This window comes from Schistocerca americana, chromosome 3, assembly GCF_021461395.2.
Source record: "Schistocerca americana isolate TAMUIC-IGC-003095 chromosome 3, iqSchAmer2.1, whole genome shotgun sequence".
Taxonomy (NCBI): Eukaryota; Metazoa; Arthropoda; class Insecta; order Orthoptera; family Acrididae; genus Schistocerca; species Schistocerca americana.
Genome location: NC_060121.1, coordinates 206,240,618 through 206,262,838, shown reverse-complemented (window position 1 = coordinate 206,262,838; position 22,221 = coordinate 206,240,618). Strand labels below are relative to the sequence as shown.

At 41.5% G+C, this 22,221-nt stretch overlaps 1 protein-coding gene across 2 annotated transcripts in view; it reads right to left on the bottom strand.

Moving 5' to 3' along the window:
* The window catches only part of LOC124607332 (integrin beta-PS), a 119,734-nt gene extending 101,646 nt beyond the window's left edge, over positions 1-18,088 (bottom strand). For both annotated transcript variants that reach the window (XM_047139632.1, XM_047139631.1), the window contains exon 1: positions 17,981-18,088. The gene's annotated coding sequence lies outside the window, so the exon portion shown is untranslated. The remainder of the gene's footprint in view (positions 1-17,980) is intronic.
* Between the last annotated feature and the right edge of the window lie 4,133 nt (positions 18,089-22,221).

Genomic DNA, 22,221 nt, shown 5'->3' with positions numbered 1-22,221 from the left:
ACACACAGTACGGAGAACAATCACGTCACGGACAACAGTGTACGAAGGGAAATACCTACGGCATGCAGAAAGACGGACAAATATTTCGCATGGGCACGATTAAATTGTACTCGCGCCAATGAATACTTGATAATTTACGTTAAGAGAGAATACAGTCTTATTGTGACACTGGAGAGAAGCAGCATTGATAGCTAAAATACGTGGGCTAAGGAGTACATCAGCTGAGACGTGAAAATACTACAGAAGGCTACGGGCTCAAAAGAATGTGATGAAGCAACACTAAACGTTTCTTGTAATCTTAATCGCAGTAAAGAGCAGTTGCACAAAAGTAGTGTCATCTTGTGGCAACAAATAACACTATCCCATGGATTCTAGATACAATTATGTGATGTGTTATTAAGAGTATGCAGGGCAAAATTCGTTTGACCGTACCGATGTTTTGACTTTCCGGAAAACGAAAACAGTCGCCAGGAAAAAAGTGAAAGAAACGCACAAACATAAAAAATGGGACGGTACTTTTCCGAAAGTGAACTGAAAAAGTCATACGATATAACATAAATTTTATAAATTTCAGTTTCCTCGCAAATAAGTGCTATGGGCTTTCAGATGTGACACATTTTGGATTCTGTGCTAGAATTCATGAAACACAATGTGGTTCTGCAAGATATTCTATGCAACCAAACCACATGCATACAAAACAATTTACTACAGCCTGAGAACAACTATGTATAGTGACGACGCAGTTTGATGGAGTGTATCACCCAAAATAACGGCAAAGGGTATTTCGAATAACCTTGACAAAATGTTCACATTTTGTTGCGTATACACCCCTCCTCAAATGTCGATAAATTAATGTAAACTAGGGAAGCACACACTTGTAGTCTAATACTGCATCAGCCCTAAAATGAAACGTTACTTGGTTGTCTCACTTAATGCAGTGTGTATAAGAACTAAAGTCCAGCACCAGGAATATGACACTCGGAGCAAAAAAAAGTTGAGGAACCGTAGGATCTAAAATGCATATCGTAAGTGCTATGAGCAAATCTTCGGTGCTGTGAAACAAATCTCTTCCACTGCGAACTCCTTTCCTTATTTTGGTAAGAAATAGTATGCACCAAAACAAGAAAAAATTGTCAAGAAAATACAGGCTCTAAAATGCACCCTTAAAAGCTACGAGCACTTCTTCAGAAGAGATGTTTCGCAGTAACAAAGATGAAAAAGTGCCCACAGCTCTTAAGATATACATTTTGCAGCCCGTGTTTACTAGAATCTTTTGTTTCTAATGATCGATCCTGTTAACATATTAAAGTGTAACTACGAAGCGATAATAGGCGACATGAACGTATAACAATACAAATGGGGACAATGATTTACTGTCATAATTCTACGAATTCGGGGTACTCTTAGCTCCATTTCTCTATTTATGGTCGTTCGCACATTTGCGAGTTAGAAATTTTAAATACCTCGATACTAATGTCGGGGAATGTTCTTTTTCCAGCTTTTTAAAGACGTTGCTTCCATAGACACCCGATGACGCAAACATATAGTTTGAGAAAACGGCCGTGTCTGTGAATAAAGATTTTTAACAGTCGCAGAGGTCCTTATTCAATGTGGAATGTTTCAACTGTGAATACCCCACATAAAAAGTGTTATATTCAAATCTACTATTGCTTGAGGCTACTAGTCTACCATCTGATACCTTCTTTTAGCAAGTAGTGTCGTAAGTTTCTTTTTCCCGAAATGTGATTCTGTACTTAGTTAGCAACACCGCTCTTCTAATCTCCAGTTTTCGTCTGTACCATCCCAGTTCAAAAGCCTCTCTTCTCTTATTGCCTGTAATGTTTCTTTGCCCATATTTCACTTCGGCACAAGGCTATATTCCAGACAAATACTCAGAAAATTCTTTACGCAATTTTTCCTAACACAAATTTACATACGATGTTAACAAATTCCTCTTTTTCTGGAAACTGCGTTCTTGCTATTGCTAGTCCGTATTTTATAGCATCTCAGCTCTGCCACTCACCATTCACTTTACTAAACTAATAGTAAAACTCATCTATTACTTTCGTGTCTCGGTTCCTAATCCAACTCCCTAAGCACAATCTGATTTAATTCGGCTACATTTGATTACTTCATGGTTTACCTTTGTTGAGATGCATCTTACAACCTTTATTCACGACACTCTTTGTTAAACTGATCTTCTCAAATTCTTTGTCGCCTCCGACAGGATTATAATGTCAGAGGCAAATCTAAATGTTTAAATTCCACATCGCTAAACTGTTACTCCCTCTCCAAATTTCTCCTTGGTTTCCTTAACAGTTAGCGGAGTGTACATACAGAATAACATAGTGGATAGGGTACACAACTGTCTTACTTCCTTTGTAACATAGTGGATAGGGTACACAACTGTCTTACTTCCTTTATCAATTATAGCTTCCCTTTCTTTCCCCCAGGCGCACAATAGCTATCAATTTGGCTACGTCCAATGCCGACGATTTAAGAACTCCAATTTTCTGGAAATATAAGAGTATTTCCACTACACTAGAGTACGTTTTTGGTGTTTTAGAGTGATTACGCCATCAAAATCCGTTCCATGACAATCGCCCTGGTCTTGAAGGAATGTATGAATGGGCCAATTTTCGCGTGTATCTCCTCGTACGTATGGGAGATGGCCTCTAAAGGCTTAAGTAAGCAGGTGAATGAGCACGCCGACCTCACACCAAGTGTACAGTGACGCCAGGGAGCCTGCAAATAACAGGTGAGTCACCAACCTGTTAGGCAGCGAGGCCCCGGCTACATGCAACCGCCGATGCCCGTCCGGTCACCCAGTCCCCAGCTGTCCAAAGCCGTGTAGCCAAATTATTTGGTTACTTAGCCATTCTGGACATTACAGAACACCGTGGCTAGGTTAAGAAAATATATGTACAGATACGTGCGACCAATCACGAAATGATTTCCATCCTCAGATTAGGCACGTAACATTAAGATGAGTCCTGCAGGTACTTCTTGTGGCAATATAGGTCGCACTGGAGTTAATACTCACCTTGCAGCTTCGATTTGCATAACCTATTCATCAAATAATTAAGCACGGTGTACTATAAACGGATTTGCACATCCGCTCATTCTCCAGCTGTTGGGCAAGGTCACCCTCCTGGGTGTCCGCCCCCGGTAGCTAAGTGGTCAGCGCGACACAATGTCAATCCTAAGGGTCCGAGTTCGATTCCTGGCTGGTTCGGAGATTTTCTGCACTCAGGGACTGGCTGTTTTGTTGTCTTAATCATAGTCACTTCATCCCCATCGACGAGCAAGTCGCCGAAATGGCGTCAAATCGAAAGACTTGCACCTGGCGAACGGTCTAGTCACACGATATTTACCCTTCTGGGTGCGTTTTCCTCCATCCTCTGCGCAGTGTCGCTTTCTGCACTGTTTACGATAATGGACTACTTAGCTAGTTTGCGCCTGATATCCAGCACAGTAGCCAGTCCGTTGTGGTGGGGCCGCAATGTACCCTGTTGGTTGTAGCCCCCTGACCACACAAGGATCGCTCTGCTGATGCCTGCGCCGTTAACTCCCCACGTATACCAAGGAGTAGATGCCCGTCACCCTAGAGCATCGGGACTCCCGGCAATGGCTATCCTGCCAGGTGGCCTTTGCGGCGGCTGTATGGCGCTCTTGGGGAGGGCCCCTGGTCGGAGTGGGTGGCATCAGGGTGGATGGCACGCCATGAAGCGTAGTACGTAATTTCCTGCCGGTGGTGAAACACCAGCAGTCTCTAAGAGGTCAAAGTCTAACATCAATGCTAAGAAATACGACCACAAATCGTTCCCAACGAACCACCCCCCTCCCCTCCCCCCCCCCCCCCCCCCCACACACACACCATGGGAAAAACGCCATGCTGGATGACGTTGAAGCTTATTCACCACAGTATCTCGTATGTACGAGAGTTGATGGGTAATATTTCTTGTTAATGAAACCTCAGTTTTTTGTTGAGCATTTAGAGGACAAGTTTGGGGAGATGGAGGGTTTGTCAAAATGCGGTCAGGGTCGGTCTTGATCAAAACAGCATCCTCTGCCCAATCACTGACACTACTCGCCTGTGACAAGCTGGAGGATGTTTCTGTTTCCATCACGCCCCATAAGAGCTTAAGTATGGTCCAGGGTATCATATTTCACAGGGACGTTCTTTTGCAGTCTGACAATGAGCTAAGCCCCAATTCAAAGCAGCGAGGTGTCCATTTCATCCGGCGCGTCTACCAGAGACCGAGGGATAATCAGGTTGCCACCGGTGCCTTCATCTTTGCCTTCAAGGGTGAACATTACCCGAGAATGTAAAGGTGATGGTCTTACGCTGTGACGTAAAGCCATATACCCGTCACCTGATGCGGTGCTTTAGGTGCTCGAAGCTCAGCCATATGACTTCCCCCTGTACTTCCAGTGTCACCTGTCGGTATTGTGGACGTCCTTCACATCCCAATACTCCCTGTGCCCCGCTTCCAATCTGTGTCAACTGCAGGGTGCACCATTCACCTTGGTCGCCAGACTGCATGAGTCTCCAGAAAGAAAGTAAAATAATGGAATACAAGAGCCTGGACCACTGTCCTACACTGAGGCTAAGGTAATACGAGAGGCTACATCCTGTGCATATGACGTCAAACTACGCCGCCGCTACGGTAACCATTCTACAATCTTTCGTTCCGCCGCGTACAGTTGGCTCTGAGCTGTCAGACTCCACCTGCCCTTGTGATGGTGGGGGGAGGGGCACTTCCCTCTCTGTTGGTCCTGCACAGTCTACTTCAGGAGCAATATACCACACCCACCGTCCCATTGGGGACGTCAATCCCCACTTATCAGCTGGAGAAGTGTAAGTCTTCTTTGGCTCCTCTCACCAGGATGGGATCTCTTGGGTCACTCCCTTCCCAGGTTCCTACCAGTAGCAAAGCTGACTTCTGCCAGTGGCTGAAGGAACCACAGGCAGCTAGGGCTTCACGGTCCTCATCAGTCCCTGAGAGTGTATCAGTGCAGACCTCCCAGTTGGACAAACCTAAGGAGCAGCAAAAGAAACCTAAAAAGAAAAGACCCTGAAGAACGCCGGCCGAAGTGGCCGTGCGGTTCTAGGCGCTGCAGTCTGGAACCGCGAGACCAATACGGCCGCAGGTTCGAATACTGCCTCGGGCATGGATGTGTGTGATGTCCTTAGGTTAGTTAGGTTTAAGTAGTTCTAAGTTCTAGGGGACTAATGACCTCAGAAGTTGAGTCCCATAGTGCTCAGAGCCATTTGAACCATTTGGACCCTCAAGAACCAAGGGACTGTGGTGGCACCCACACCACCACTGCCTACAAGCTCTGTGTCTGAGGATGAGGTGGAGATTCTGGCGTCTGCTGAGGACCTAGATATCGTTGGGCCCTCAGACAAAATGGATGTCGATCACACAGGCACTCATATGGTGGCAGCAGGTGACCCTGAGGCGTAGACTGCCTAATTGAATGTTTCATGCCCTCAGGGTCTCACGATCACGTAATCGTCCAGTGGAATTGCGACGGTTTTTTCCACCACATGGCTGAGCTACGGCAATTGTTGAGCTTTACACCTGCTTTCTCCACTGCCCTCCACGAAACCTGGTTTCCGGCAATGAGGACCCCTGCCCTCCATAGCTATAAGGGATAGTATAGGAACCGTAGCAACTACACTGGTGTCAGGTGGAATTTGCGTCTATTTCTTGAACTCAATATGTAGTGAACCTGTGTCGCTTCAAAACCCTCTAGAAGCTGTGGCTGCCACGATAAGGACGACGCAGGAAATAACTGTCTGCAATGTATATCTTCCTGCAAATGGTGCAGTAAGCCTGAACATATTGGCTGCATTGTTTGATCAACTCCCTAAACCTTTCCTACTCTTCGCAGATTTTAACACGCATAACCCCTTTCGGGTGGCGCTATGCTTACTGGGTGAGGTAGGGAGGTCGAAAATTTACTGTCACAACTCGACCTCGACCTCTGCCTCTTAAATACAGATGCTCACACATTTCAGTGTGGCAAAAGGCACATATTCCGCCATTAATCTCTCGGTTTGCAGTCCAGGCCTTCTACCTTTTTTTTTAGCCACGTTAGCTTCAATGAAATTGCTAGTATTTTTCGAGGCGTTTAGACAAATTGCCTTAAGGTAGTGAGTAATTTATTTTATCCCACCGAGCATACAGATACTTACGCGACTCATTCTAATATTTCCCCCAGACACACCCGTCCAACAATCAAGCACAACAAAATCCCCGACCAACTGCACACTAGCGAAATGTAGGATGATAAAGAGTATTAGCTGAACTTAAGTGGGAACACATACAGGACTAAAGTGTAACCTAGGTAGCAAACACAGAAATATTTACAAAAAAGCTTCAAGTTTTGCACAGAAGGCACATAATTATGAATCAGTTAAACTTGATGCGTAACATGTTTCAGGATGTGGAATTTTGTAGCAACTGGAACATATTCGCCACATAACCCACAATAATAACTTCAGAATCAAGTGCAAGTTCTTGAAGACACTAACAGCCATGTTCAAATGAATGTCATGTGATAAGTTACTTTAACAGATCAAGCTCCAAAAGCATATTTTATCTCCGATGTTGTGCATTTCTCTCATTTACTAAAGCAGATTTTTTTAATGGCCGAAAGGGATCAAAATTCAGATCAGTGTAAAATTGAAGGGCTAATTTTATTGTGTACTGTCCAACCATCTAACAGTATAGGTCAATCATTATTTCTCTTAAGATTCGTCATTACATGTGAGTCTGATATATCACTGACCACTGAGCTCGCATGTGCTTTCTGACAGGGGCATTGCACAATTTGAAAGGTATGGAGAATTGCAGGTGACTTCGTTCCCAAACCTTGTTGCCACTGGCTGAAATATCAGTATGCATAAGGAACGTGCTTTGAGAGGTGACTGTGATTCCGAACAGAAGACTTCATATGGACTTGTGGCCTATTCGAAATGGTTTCTGAGATGGAATACATTTAATATCACTTTTCTTGAGTAACTCGCAAATAGTACCCTCCAGAGGAAACACGTCGCAGTAAAAATTAAACCTTAAATTTCCAACACAAAGGTCATATTTTTTCCCCCTTCTAGGACTAATAGCTCGCGCGGGAAACTGAAAACCTCGCGCGACGTGCATCGTCTGTAGCTTGGGTAGTTTCGTAGGCCAGTTTGTAATGGTTTCACCGACTGGACAGACCATATGTTAACTGTTCAAATAACACAGAAAACAAATAACAATGTGTGTTAAATGTACATGCTAGGAAGAATGTAGTACTTAGTGCACAATCTCAATCTATACTTCGCAAACCAGTGGTGGGTGCTTCCGATACTATTAAGATTTTCTGCCCTTTCCAGTTCTATTCGCGAATAGTTTGTCGGAAGATTAGTTAACGGTCAGCCTCCATATAACTCTTATTTTCTCACCAACATGTCTAAAACAATAATCACACAGCAGTCAGAACACCATCTTCGAACATCACCGCTGTCGAAACCTTCGTGAATATGTAGGTGCGGAAATGGTGCACCTGTGACAATTTGTCTCACAAAAAGTATTTCTTTTTATCTATTCTACATACTCCACTCGTTAAGGTAAGGGGCACGCGGGCACACGGTGTGTGTGTGTGTGTGTGTGTGTGTGTGTGTGTGTGTAGGGCGAGGTGAGGGGTAGCAGCAAACAGAAGAGGCAAGAGCATGGAGATGCCTCACATAAAAATGGGGAGAGACAAAAACCGCTTCCGCTTGCAGGCGCGTGCGCTGGCACACGGCACACGGCACGGGTCGACGAACGCTCTAACAGCTCCATCTTCTCTCGTTGCGGAGATACGGGTTTGCGCACGCGCTGTGTGAATTAAGGGCGCCTGGCTTCTCGCCACACTCTTGGACCATTTTTCGCCGATTACATACATTACTCGTGTTGAAGTAAACGGCAACGGTTTCGCAAATAGACTCAAGTTTTCTTTGGTGTTTGTATAATTGGAGTGTTTAGAGGGCGGCTATATTAGTATTTACGTTTGATAAGCAGAATGCTGATACTCGTTTTATTATGTAGAGTTCTTTGTAGGTGGCTGGCTACTGCTGGAGGTTTTCCCCCCTTATTGCTGCTGTGTGTTCCTTCAATCTAATCTCAAATGATCTACCCGCTTGACCTATGTAGAAACAGTCACAGTTCAAACATTCAATTTTGTATACACCCATGTGGTGTAGTGGGTATCTTGTGCTACTGCCATTAGGTATCTGCACAACCAAAAGTTTCCACAATGCTTGACTGTTTTGTTTTGCTATATGATCTTTGCACATTTTAGATTCATTTGGGATAACACTTGTCTCAAGACTTCCTGCAAACGTGATGTCATATTCGCGTCGCACAGACTGTCGACAACCTTAGGAATCGACTTTGCGACGAGCATGAATACGTATGTTACTGCTCTTCTTTCCACCCGCAGCAGTCTAAGCTGCCATTTCATGTTCTTGTCTGTCATCACGCCCGGAAACTGCCACATACTCGGAAATAAATAGCTAAATATTTTTGAGAAGGGCAAATATGAATTTTATTGCTGCCCATTTCAGACGCAGCAATTTAAACTTTTTTTAGGTTTCTGCCTAACCACACACTTATTTCATTCACTGTTCTCTAATCAATCCGAAATCTAAATAACATCGAATGTTGCAGATGGATTTGTATCACATTCATAAGAAAGTCCCAGAATGTTAAGAACGGTAACGTTAGGAAAAACAACATGTAGCAGGATGCGAACCTATATCCTCAGACTCCTTACACCACGACAATATACGTTAAGCTAGCGCTTGGTCATGTGATTTTGGTCTCCATTTTGCTTATTATAATATCTCTCGAAGGCTTATATAGTTTATACGTTATTAATGATGACGTGTTGGTGATAAATCTTCAACGCGCCATGTTCTGAAATACGTACTGCAAGTTACAATACAAAACATCTAAATATGCCTGCCGCATCGATTGACGATATTGCGTGTAACGTCAAAGTGGCGTCACTGTAGCAGAAAATCTTGACGAGTATTTCCCTTAGATTTGACGTCATTTCTGTTCCTTCAAAGTGTAGTCATACATGCTAGGTAACACGATAGGAAAGGAACCTGTGACCTCTAGTAGTAGTTTTTCATTTATTTTACTTTCACATTTATTATTTCGTTCATCTTTACAGTCAAAAACCTCCGAAAAACTACGAGCCATGTACTGAAATAGTGTTTCGATTTTCTGAGAGGGCCACAGGTTACTCCAAAGTAATCATTCGATATCAATAAGTCACAGTAAAGTTTAACCAAAAATGTTCGTATTAAGGAGATGGTTCGTCATATACTTAAACCTGAGAAAGTTATAGCTAAAAAAAAACTACTCTATGATAAATCAGATGAGCTTCCGCAACATTTATACAGAACAAATGCGGATCACTAGTGATGATGCGTGACGGAAGAATACAGTAATTGATGGTAATGTACGTTAAAAGTCTTTGGAAGGGACGTAAGGTGGGTAGACCAAGTCGGGGGTGCTGCGGATGCGATGAGTCACGGGTTTCCGCGCAAGAAACTAATGCAAAACTTCCGGTATTTCCGATGCAGCCGCACCCACGCTGACGAAGCAGCATTTTGTAGTGAGCTGTGTGTGCTGCTTCTACCACCATGCAGAAAACTCGCAGGAACGAGGCAACAAAGGCGATGTAGAACATGGTGCTTGATCGTCAGTCAACGGAAGACTCCCTATCGCTCACGAACTATTACTGTTTCACGTTCACCTTGTCTCCGAATGATATAGCGTTTCAGCGCATCACTAAGGGAGAAATCTGGGTACTAACACAACTAAATCATCGCCTCGCACAGCTCTCAATGATAAAAAACAGCAAAATTTAAGCTGTAGAGGTGACTGAATACACGCTGAGCTCGCTAAAAATGGAAACTGAATCACTGAAAAGAAAAACCAGACAATTTCGATCTGTCCATAACGGTTCGTACACCACCCGTCTTAAACACAACTTACCGAGCAAGCACGTTTTTCGACGTAGAGTCCTAGAGTGTGTGTGAGGTTTTTACGTCGAAGCATCATAACAGTGACCAAGGTTGTCCAGTCAGTTGTGAAGCCGCAGCATGAACAATGACGACAGAGATCGGTTTTTAAACTGAACTGTTTCTTCCTTTCGTTTTGGCCATCTGAGGACGACGTTATTAGCGTCAACTTCGATTCTCCTCCAATATTCTTTCATTTTCATATTTCGCAAACTTTTTTCACTCTTCTGTCCATGGCGATTTTGTTCTGGGTCTATTTTCTGTCTCCGAAACTAGTGAAAGCTCTATTTTTTAATTTAAAAATCATTGCCTATCTACGGTTCCTGTATTCCCGTTTGTTCCAAATCCCTTTGTACCTCTAGGTTTCAGCGTACTTTGGTTCTCTTGTTCTGCACAAACTGTATTGTTTTGCTGTATTTAACTCCCCTTGTCCATTCTAAGGATGTCTGAAGAACACGCTTCTTTTCCTGATGTCGGGGATTCTATCTTGGTATGTGGTTTTGGTTCGCTCGTCTTCCAAATCGACCATCTTCGGTTGTTCTGGGTCCCAAAATGCTTCTGAGTGTCTTTCGTTCCAACTGTTCCAGTCTCTTCAGTGCCCCCGTTCTTAGTAGGTCAAGAACGCCTCCGTGTGAATCAGCGACAATCTCAATTTTGCACTGATAGAAATATTATTCTTATTGTAGATGTTAAGTTAGGTTATATGATTAATTCATTTTGTTTGTTCGTGCTCCCACTGCTTCCTTTTGTTAGCCCAGTTTCTACCCATTGAACTGCCACATCAAAATCGTTTGAAGAAGACTACTCAGGGAAAAAACATGAAACCAAGAACTAGTTTCCATTTCTTTAAATAAAGGTTAAAAAGTCAACCTGAAGGTTGCTGTGCTTTGCTAGGTACGGTTTTATTTGAAGCGGTATGCCAAAGCCTTCCTCCAGCCACCTACAGAGGTTGCACAGTTTACTGTAGACTCAGAACCATTGTACAGCTTACCAGTTTTCACATTTACAAATGATTCTCAGTGGTGAAAGAAGCGACAAGTGACAAAAAGCCGGCTGAGGGCAGAATTGAACCTAGCGATACCGGTCGTCGGCTTCGGCCCGTGACGCAATGATACGGTGTATCACATAATTCATTCATTCATTACCAGCGAGAGAACAGCACATTACAACACTTTAGTTTCTATATAGTTTTTATTGTTATATACTGAGATGACTGGCAGGTGATATTGGAGATCTCAATATTTCTAACAACAAAAATCGTAGGAGCGGTTGAACACCGAACCTCGTACCTTAGGCTGCCTCTTACCCACTCTGTCACCCAGCAAAAAGTAAAACATTCATCGGAAAATAAATTTATATGAACGAAGCAAACCATCAATTCGTATTTGTTTTTTCTTTGGCATAAAATCAGTCTGCTTTTGCTTCCATAAGGCAACGCAAAGTTGAATATGGAAGTGGACACATCCATTATAAAATGCACTGGGCGTTCCCAAAGCAGGCCAACGTACACATGGACACACAAAACTCGAGGCACACCATCTTACGATGCAGTGGAAAAATGAGTAAATTTAAACGTAGCCAAGAGAGACTAAGATGTGATGGTCCCTGCCCAAAGCGACGCTGAGTTGCAACAACTGACTAACAAACTGCAGTACGTGAACAACATAATGGAACGGCCGATGATTAACAAAGCTATGCAGAGAGGATGTACCTACTTGCCTTCTGGGCACTTTGCAGTAATATTGGGGTGGGTTTTCAGACTTGTCACCGTTCAAAAATGTCAACGCGAGCAACGCTCGCCAATGAAATTCTGACCTTGTCAGAAAAGTATCCGAAAGAATTTTTTTTTTTTGTTACCGTTCCGTCACACTCTTTGAATTTCGGGTTCATTCGTATAAGATTGAGTACAATAATATCCTGCACACCCTCACCGCTAAGAAACAGTGTTACTGTCTAGTGAAGCTCGTGACACATTTTGGGGTGGAAAAAGTGTCTCAGAGATTGTTTCTGGAAAGTAATGAGATGATAAAACAAATGTCTAGCTTTTATATTGCTCATACCCAACATTGCATCTAGAAAAGAATACGTAACTTACTCGACGCCCAACTGGATAATTTTGAGCCACTGTCAGGTTGCGAGTTTTGATGCTACTCAAAGAAAATGGCATTGACAATTCTTGTAAGAGAGCAAAGATTGCAGACGTTAAAAAAACTTGTTTATACCTATAGCAATCTGTTGCCATATTTTCTACAGTTGACCATTGGAATACTGCATATCAGTATTGTAAATTTTCTCGAGTCAAGTAATATGGCTTCTTAATGTCTAGAGAAAAGGAAAGAGGAATCTACTACGATATCATGTCTATGTAAAGATCAATCAGTTGGAAGCACTGAACGTCAAGGGCGTTGTTACAATGAAGCTATGGTCGATTTCAGGAACCACTTCAAAATTCGCCGTTAAGTTATTTAGAACTAACTTTAAACATAACTGCCGACGAAGGGAGGGTGAGTTGAGGCCCGTTTCCCCTGAATAAAGGTAAAAGATACTGAACAACGGGCCTGTTACTTCGTAAGCTCGTGATAATTCTGTGGAAGTAAGGGCTACAGAAAGACGATCAAATGCAAGTACATAGTATACATTGAATTGAGGCCCTTATAAAGAAATACAGAACCGCATTTTTCAGCTATGGAGATGAATGGAACACTTCTGACGCAGCAAGAACACGTACCAAATTTCTCCCTAAAATCTAGAAGTTAATTTCGAGGATCTTTAAAGCATCTGACGATATGATTTCCTCCCTCTGTTGTCATGGCTCGTCTGAAGTATATACAAACTGGGCACAATGATGTTTGCAGTTTGTGACGGTGTGACCACCCTGGAGCACGCATTACGGGCAGTGCGCTCTGTGAGTAGGCAGCGGGTCATGGTAGGCAAGCACTGAGGACGCTAGATACTAGAAACGAATTGCCTTGGCTCATCTTCGTCGATAGTACAGCTGCAGCCTCTAGAAAGACCAAAGGGCTCTTCACGAGCGATTCAACCACACAATACTATGCTACATTGCCTGCCACTCAATGTTCCGTGTATGCGCACGGAAAGCAATGACACTGGCCATTACGTACGGGATAGCGCCCACACATCGGCGCCAATGTTCAGTTTAATTCTCATACAGGCACTAGATTAGATTTATTTTCATTCAAACTGATCCGTAGTGAGGAGGTCCTCCAGGATGTAGAACATGTCAGAAAAACAATAATACATGTAAATATTTGTCAACTCAGGCGACGTAAACAAGTATAACTTTCAGAACGCGGCCGGTTCATTTACGGTTTTACGCGTGAATAATATTGCTCCACTGTTCCTGGGGCATTTCGATAAATAAGCTTGGAAATAAATATGACTACAAACTCCGTTTAAAAACGGTAGAGACAGGAAACATCGTTGGTGCCATTGTGTGGTACGCGTATCGGCACTGACAGTGTGTCTTCCTTCGATGTTTGGTCGAAATACTGACAAACAACGAACTCGTACCAACATTGTTTCAATGCTATTTCATCGATCCACATATTGGATGAACATTGTTGGCGCCAACGTTGGCCTTTGCGAGTTAAAAAACATGGTTCTGTGAGGGCGCAGATATTTTTAGAACCGTATACTACGGTGGAAACGCTGCAGGTGTGCCGTCCGGTGCCCAAATAGTCCGGCTAGCAATGGCGATTGATCAGGATACTTTCATGACGTTAGCGCAGTGACTGCGCCTTTGGACTTCACTACAATAAACTTTAAATACAAAGCAGCTGTTCACATCTTGCTGTTAAGCAGTTCTATCAGACTGTACGACGAATCCGCTATTTAACGGCTCTGTTGTCGGTATAATGTATGTGTCGCATGTATTTATGATCTGGGCTTACTAGAGTGAAATAACAAAGTACGAAAAAATTACAATTTCCGAAGTTTACTTTTCTATGAACCTCAAAATTTAAACGAAAGAGATTTCCAGTTTGTTATTTATGGAAATTTTTCATCATACATATATCGTGCATTCAAATATGCTGAGGATGTCTAAACGTCTTCAAGAATAAAAATTCTGATGCTTAGAACTCACCATTAGGACTTTGTCATTTATGGGTACTGAGTATGGCGCCTGAAACGAGAACTGTGTGAAATGCATCGTGGCCTTCCTTTCTTATAGGAGAGATATGCAATGAAAAAGCCTATAAAACTAGATGTTGGCGACTAGCGGAAACCCGTTGCTTTAGTTGTCTTGTGAGCTGAGGAACTGGTCCCGCTAACGCAGCGTCGGCAATGCAGGAAGAAACCGCAGTGGGCGAGCACGTGGGAGTACAGCGTTAACGCCCATCGCCAATGGAAGGAACACATTGGTGGTTGGTTATACAGAGTGGGCGCCCTAGCACACATTAAATATGAAACAAACTACATTCTCCTTTAGTTACGGAAAAAATCCAATTACTCATTTCAACCAAGAAGTACACCCAACTTTATTAAGTATAAACACGGTACACGACGATGAACAGCTCAGAAAAATAGAGAATTGAAGCATTTGAAATGTGATTCTGTAGAAGAATTTCAGATTACATGGGCATTTCGTGCAATCAATGAGGTGATAATGAAACGAATTGCGGGGACACAAAGGTATGAATAAAGAAAGCAGATTCACATGAATGTGTGTTGCAGTAGGTACTCGGAAATGTTGAGGCACGTGCAATATAAAGTAGCGTGGACAGCTGCGTCACACAAGCTTTCGAACTGAAGACCATAACTACAGCCACCACTACGTTACACAGTTACGCAGCGAGTAAATACAGCATGAGACGCAGCAATATGTGTGTGTCCTATAACACATTCTGAGCTGAACCAAAAAACTTCCTGGTGCTTGTTACGGAACACAAGAATTAGTGGTAAGGGACCAAAGTGTTTGGAAAACTGTTGTGAAGTCATTTTTGGTTGCCCGTTCCACAGATGTTACTCATTTCTACAATTACGAATTTAGCTGCAGAGATAATCACGAATCAAAGTTAAACATCACAAACTACTTTTATTTGGGTGTTTCTCTGTATATTGTATGTTATTGCATTCCTGTTTGGTAAACAAATTCCAACTAAATATCTCTCTCTCTCTCTCTCTCTCTCTCTCTCTCTGACTCCCAAGCTCCCGTTCCCTTTAGATATACAACAGTAAAACTACTACAACTAGGTACACCTAGGATAAAACGTTACCAGTGTTCAATGCTGGCCATAACAAGACCAGGAGGGGAGGAAAATAAATATGGAAGTATAAACTTTGTTAATTTTCTCTCTTGTATTCTAAGCCTTTTCTTGCAGTCTTTTTTTTTTTCTTCCTCTATCCCAATTCTTTAGTATTTCTCTGTGGCTACTCTGTGTTTCCACTAACTAGTTGACTGCTGCATGCTCTCTCCGAATGAAAATATTTTTTGATATTCAATCGTTAGAAAATTTATAGTCACAGAAAGCTCTCTGTTTACATATTACTAATGGATGTAATGCTGTGCACAATTGTATTGTATTTGTGTTCCTTTACATATTTATGCCTAGTGGCTATTTAGCCAAATGCAATGTGAAACTTGATGTTTCTGAGAGGAGTGGCCGAGCAGTTCTAGGCGCTTGTCTGGAACCGTGTGACCGCTACGGTCGCAGGTTCGAATCCTGCCTCGGGCATGGATGTGTGTGATGTCCTTAGGTTAGTTAGGTTTAAGTAGTTCTAAGTTCTGGGGGACTGATGACCTCCGCTGTTAAGTTCCATAGTGCTCAGAGCCATTTGAACCATTTGTTTCTGAGAAGTGTCTGAAAATAGCTGTCAAAATTAACTAATGGCACATACAATAGACATACTAAAGCCTGTCTGGATAAAGTTTTCCTTCTAAAAACATAATGAGGATGTGCAGCCCCACAACAAAATTTTAAAAACTGCTCCTTTTGTTGTAATTCTTGTTGTTTTTTTCTTCGAAGCATTTGTGTTTAATCGCTGACATTCTCCAACAATGTTCTAAATTTTTCCAAATATAATGTGTTGTCATGATGGAGGAGAATCATTAGTTCTGAATTCGTTGCCAGAAAAATAAAAGGGCTAAATTAATGGAAATACCTCAATAAAATGATTTGATCACAATAAAATGTAGAATGCAACACAGCTGGCATCAAAATTCACAAGTGGAATCAATGCAAAGACAGTAAAAGTGGCTAGATGAAATATACTGCTGCCCATACACCATTAACTCAATTAAGCTATGGAATGACAGATCAAAAGATGCGCAAAAATCTATGTAATTATCAAGCCATGTAGATATATTAACATAACACTGCAAGTGGCCTAGAGGTGGTTCTGACAGGCTGAGAATTTATTTTTGCTGACTTACACCCACACTTAATAAGAGGGACACAGGAATTTGAAAACATGTGAAAAAAATCCAATTGCAAACACGTTATAGCAGACTAGCTATAAAGTATCACTTGTGTAAGGGGTGAAAAAAATATGTAGTACAAAGAAATGCATGAAGATAATACTGATACCTGATGTTTTAGCCAAGCTACAAGAGAAAGTCCTTTCATGAATTTTACTGTAGTATCAAATTTACAGACATAACCTCTCCAGTCAGATGTACACACATCTTTACTAAACACATTCCTAACCTATGCCACTGTGTAGTTTTCTTAAGATATTGCATACAATTCCAATACAAGGCAATTCATGAATGAAAGAAAAATTTTGGCATACAGTAATGGATGAAAACATGCTGGCAAACTGATGTTTCACTTTACACTTACAATCAAGTGTTCCTTTCAGTTACTGAATAGGAACTACTAAAAAGGATGAATTAAGGCAACCCATTAAAAACCATTGTTTTTATAGTGACACTCCCGCTACAAGTCTCTAAAAAATCATGGCAGAACGAAGCTGATGTGCATTACATGCCACAAGGTGACAAATGATGGTCAGATAATTTAACTTTGTGATAAGTTTTGAATTCAAGTTAACAAGTTGAACAAAGTACACTCACCAATATTAACATTAAGGAACCGTAGCAGAATAGGGGTGACAGGAAAAGAAAGAGCAGTTTTCACATGTTTATTACACACTATGATATACTGATTACCAATTGCCGTTGAGATCTGCAAGGGCTCCGCGCCTTGCCATTATTGAAAAAGGAGACTCGCACTTCCTCTCCGTAAAGCAGCACACTTGAATGTTCTCAACCAACGTATCCTAAAGTCAAGAGTATATGTCACCGAACTGGACACATCATTCGTGATTCACTATTATGACTCAGATACCATTCCTTACAAATGGCCTATCCTTTAAAGAAGCTTATATGTCCAATCTTTTTACTTTTTACGTGAAAGATCATAGCTGCATACAACGTTTTAACTAAAATTTCAATATCTTATAAGTGAAACTTTGTGATTTGGTGGGTGATACAATGACTCACAAGTCATCCCAGCTGCACATGGCAGTTTACAGCTTTATTTCCAAAGTAAAACGTCGTTGTCTCTTGCGTCAAGTTGACGTAGGCTATAGATTCAAGCCAGAAACTCTTTCAAAGGTTTCAATTATTATCACAGCGGCCAAAAATTACAGCTTTAAAAATACCACTGTGTAATCAGACGCAAGTGGAACATAAACATTACTGGAAAAATCTCTTCGCATACGGTACACATGCTTTATTATTTCCGTATATACCGCACTGTATAATCAAACTATCCAATAATCAGGATATTCGCGTCTATGACGAATGTAAACTGAAATAATTATCCCAGATAAAAACAATGATACGATGTATAGGCCTACGGCAAAATCTCGGTTTGTACATATGTGTACACGTATCACATTTTTTCTGTTTTTTCGTATATGTATCAAAATTCATACACTTACCACAGATCTTCTTTTCACACGTTAAACATAAAACATTAAGACGACCCACCACTACTCCCACTCACACACACTCTTCCACTACAACTCGTTCTCGCAACTGAGCCAGTCTGCTACTTGAATTGGTAATCTGTCTTGCCAACATTCGAACAGCAAAAGCACTACTTTCAGTTGTCTTTTACGCCACGGGGAAATTTGTTACTTCGGTACAAATAAAGCATTGACATCTGCGAATTACTATCCTGGTATACAAAACGAAGTGTTCTTAATACCATATCCTCTCCATAGCTTGAGTTATTAAATTAATAAGGAGAAAGAAGAAAATGTTTTGTCATAGTGGCTGTGTTTAGCCGTCACAGTATTTCAAAACTAATAGTTTCTAAAGTAACAGCTACCATACATACACAAAGTTCTTAGAATCTACGAAAACTATTAAAACTCAAATTCTTTTCAAATCATCTGTAAATGAAATGATACATGGAAAACTGGTCGCCACTGGCGCCATCAACACTTGTAGCGTCAGCCTTATTGTTGTACATTGGTGTCACATGCACGTTTCACATACAGTTGTAAGGATTTAATAGTGAATTTTTTAATGTAATTTCAAATGAATTGCATCTTTCTGGTATGCATGTAATCACACACTAAGTGCAGATTGTGCCCCCTCACCCACAGTAAGAACAACACAATTTTCACATGATTATCCCACAGTAACATAACTAGTTTCTGCTCTGAAATTGCCTAAAAAGCCTCAGTAGTGTGTTTGTAGTAGTATTTATTTATAGTCATTGAATAGCTCCTTACTGTTATTAATATACAGACTGTGCCTTCTTAATGGGGACTGGCCCGTGAATACCAGGGGAAACGGTGAAAAAACTCAGTTTTCAATAAAAGTATGATTTGCAAGCCCATATAGTGCTTACCGTTTTAAGACATCTTTTGGGAACATCTTAATGCGTAAACCATAGCCTTAGATCTCACACTTTATTTGTATTCTTTGTTGCAGGTGAAATAAACCATAATAATTACTTGTGTACATCATAGGCACATATTATTCAAAATTCAAAGAAAGTAGATTTATTTTTCCCTGTAAGTTCTTTACACTATTATCTTTAAAGCACACTACTGAAAAGATACTGCTGTCAAAAAGTGTGGTACAAAAAAAATTAAAGTATGACTATCAAAAATTATGGAAATGAATTCAGGGTTTTGCTTCAAAAAAGTATTTTATTTTCAGAGTTAAGTCACATGAGTAGTCTCTTAGTTAAGCATGTTTGAAGACTGTATAAATTTTCAGCTCTCTATCTGTAATATTTTTTAGCCAAACTGTACCAAAACATGAAATAATTTAACTTTCAGGAAATTAAATAACAACTTGATTTTTCTATTAAACTTGCACGGCACTAATGCATCCCAGGTCCATATTCATATTGTTTCCTGTGTTCTTCCTTCTTTCTCTTTTTCGCAGTACTACCTTTCTTCTTTGGTGGCTTTGAACACTGATTTTTCTGTTTCGAAGTGTCTCCTTCAGCCAATGGCTATTAGAGTTCTATGCATATTTAGTCCACCAGGCACTCCCATCAGATCTATAACATGAAGCCTTGATACTGAACCATCATTGAAGTACAGATCAGCATCTAACACAGCTATTTTAAAAGTATTTAGTCCTGCTTGAACAGTTTTTGGTATTTGTTTCCATATACAATTGTTGAAACTTTCATTTGGATTTTGAGTCTTACAATGCAAACAACTCTCTAATTATCTTGTCACTAAGCTCATTTTACATAGATTTCATAACTTCTGTTATAGGAAATGGCAAAGAATGTTTATGGTCATAGGTCTCACCTTGAGTAACAGTTCTCTATTAGCCACACCATGAGTCACTGCCAGGTAGGCAGAGTGCACAACCTGGGCTGTCATCTGTGGAGGATTTATAAAAGAAGGTAGCCCATACTGCCTTTTTATTCACTCAAGGTCATTTTTATTTTGTCTTATGGTTGGTCCATAATAATACTGCAGCCTGTCTGTATCTTTGTCTGTAAGCTGACCATGTCCACAAATGCACTTACTGTCAGCTAATTTCATTCCCTTCAAATTCCTCTTAAAGTTCCTCAATCTTGTACCTAACCTTTTCTGGATATGTCCAACACATTCCATTTTTCCAATTCTGTGTCAGCATAAGGTTTTGAGTCACAAACTTTTTAGTACCCTTTTGAATCTCCATCTCCTAGGTAATATGTATATATCACACCATATTTCTCCATTGACCTGTGAAACATCTTCACAACCCCTTCAGATTTCATCCCTCCAACATAACCACTAAAATTAATCAAACATTTACGATTTCCAGTTGCACTAGTACAGCTGTGACAGTACTCGGTAATACATTCCACATCAATGACTTTACCATTGTTGAAGGAGGTAGCTGTCACTACACCATTTAGGGAGCTATGGCTTCTTGGTTGCCAGGATAAATCCAGTGGCTTCAGACATACGTGTATTGCTTCACTGATGTCTACACTTTACTGAAGAGCATTTTTCATACTATCATTTGCTACTTCTTCTAAAGTATGAAGAACAATTTTATTGTACCTCTCAAACCTCGTAGGGGAAAGTAAATCCATAAGAGCATAGAAAATTTGTTCACTTCTGTACCATTTGCCTATACACCTCATAGCATAAGCAAGTTTAATATCTGTATAATACACTCTCTGTTCAGTTATGCCACAAGTATAACTACATTTGCTTAAATCACGAAAATTGCAAACAGTTCTTAATTTTTATCCACAACCTCTTCTAGTACATATTTCCTAAACTACCTTCACACTGTTATTGCTACATTCCTTACTGCAAAGCTTTATTTATTAGTTCACATAGAGCAGATATATTAATAGCATTAATACTGTCAGTCCATTGTCTAAATCCCCCACTGGTGCTCATGGTTCTTTCAGGAGTTTGTGTGCTCATGGGGTCCCGAGCTATTGCAGCCAGTTCTTCCTTCCCTGGTTGCATTTCCTTCACCCTGTCCTCACTCCTTCCCCATTGCCCTCCCCTTCCCCTCTCTCGGTGTTCTGATTTATATCAACCTGGCTATCCACCTGGTCCTTTCTGTGTGTGCTTTCATCGTGTTTAGGTCCTTGCTCCTCCACTTATAAATTTTCTGCTTTTAGTGTGAGCCATTTGGGGAAGAACTTCCTCCCTAGCATCTATGGTGTGGATTCCTCTTCCCCCTTCCTTCCCCTTTCCTTTCTCAACTGTAGCCCCCTTCCACCCTGCTAGGTCACCAGAAAGTGTAGCCAGTCCATGTGGTAGGGCTGTTAAGTACCCATCTGGCCGAGATTGACAACACAGGGATTGCACTACTGATATCTGAGCTGTTCTCTCCCCATGTATGCCAAGGAGTGGTTGCTCGTCTTCTTGGAGCTTCGGAACTGGAAACGGCTGCCATGCTAGGTGGCCCTTGCTGTGGCTGGGTGGCACCCATGGGGAGAGCCCCTGATTGCAGTGGGTGGGCCGGCCGGAGTGGCCGAGCGGTTAAAGGCGCTACAGTCTGGAACCGCACGACTGCTGCGGCCGCAGGTTCGAATCCTGCCTCGGGCGTGGATGTGTGTGATGTCCTTAGGTTAGTTAGGTTTAAGTAGTTCTAAGTTCTAGGGGACTTATGACCACAGCAGTTGAGTCCCATAGTGCTCAGAGCCATTTGAACCATTTTTTTTGCAGTGGGTGGTGTCAGGGCAGATGCTTGGTGCATGAAGCATATCAAGCTGCAAAAATCTAGCTGTTCTCAAATGGCTGTCTCTTCAAATGGTGAATGATCATTGAACACTGCTTCATATGACGCAGAAGCCTTCCCTTCCCTGGTTACATCATGGTAGGAGGACCAGGGTCACTGTCAAGAGATGAAACGCTTTCCCGCTATCTCGTCTATACTATGAGAGATGGGGACACATTCACTGCCATTGCTTTTTGTGGAGAATATTGAGGAAAAGTTTGGTGAATTGGAGTCTCTTAGTAAGATGCGGTCTGGCTCCCTGTTAATCAAAGCCTCTTCTGCCACCCAATCTGCGACTCTTCGTGCTTGTGATCTTCTTGGCAACATCCCAGTGTCTATTACTCCTCACTAATCTCTGGGTATGGTCCAGGAAGTGATTTTTCATAGGGACTTCATCCTACAAACTGATGAGGAACTTTGAACTAGTGTGGAACGACAAGGTGTTCATTTTGTTCGATATTTGCAGAAGGGT